The following is a 1029-nucleotide window of genomic DNA, read 5'->3' on the forward strand; positions in this document are numbered from 1 at the left end:
ACCATACGCCTTAACCTTACGCCAAAATGTGTTATTGAAGTGTTGATACAGTTTAAAATCAGCTGCGTTCAATTTCAATATTCGCTGTCGCTCCCAGTCCTCAATTTCCACACGTAGTTGGTCATTTCTCTTATTTTGCTGTATGTAAAGAATATCATCGAATTTCCAGCACAAAAGTTTTTTCAACAGAATAAGCGATTCATCAAAGTACTCAGCAATCATCACCAAGTCCAACTCTTTGGATGCCTGTTTAATAACATAATCAACGCGTTTTTTGTTGTCATAATTTCTATAATTAAGTCCAATGTCAAATATTTGTCTATTTCTTAGTAATGTTGTGTGGTAAGGATCTTTTACACGCTTCAAATACTTGTCTGAGTTTGAGAGAAATATTTTAAATGCATCTTGAGTGGTGTTGTGATCAATGTTAAAATACTCAGCGATATTGATAAATCCAAATATTGACTCATACGCAGACACTGGATGACGTATTATTGTTATGTACGTGGCACGAGGAATTACGTCATCGATTGCTTTTTTATTGAACGGTACATGGCTTGCTAGTATACTGTAGTTGGAGCCTGGAAGAGGTGGCAACAACGAGTTCTTCATTTTATTATTGAAACGTACTGTTCTTGAAAACCAGCCTGGGTTGTGTTTTGATGGTAACACAAAAGACAAATTGTTATTAATCCCATAACGTAAGAGTATTGAAGAAATGGTCGTACTAGCTGTCTTGTACGTCTTCAAGAATGCGACCTGTGATTGTGGATGAACGCATTTTAACTTTTGTTGATTATCAGAAGGCATCGTCTTTGACGTTCTATTTGGAGAACTGTTTAAATTGCCGCCAACAGGTAACTTCTTTGACGTTCGTGTTAGGGTAATGCTTGATTGGCCATCAGCATTCAACTTCTTCGACGTTCGTGTTAAGGTACTGTTTGAATGGCCACCAGCATTCAACTTCTTCGACGTTCGTGTTAAGGTACTGTTTGAATGGCCACCAGCATTCAACTTCTTCGACGTTCG

The sequence above is a fragment of the Saccoglossus kowalevskii genome, chromosome 5, assembly GCF_978046115.1.
Source record: "Saccoglossus kowalevskii chromosome 5, keSacKowa6.1, whole genome shotgun sequence".
Classification (NCBI taxonomy): Eukaryota; Metazoa; Hemichordata; class Enteropneusta; family Harrimaniidae; genus Saccoglossus; species Saccoglossus kowalevskii.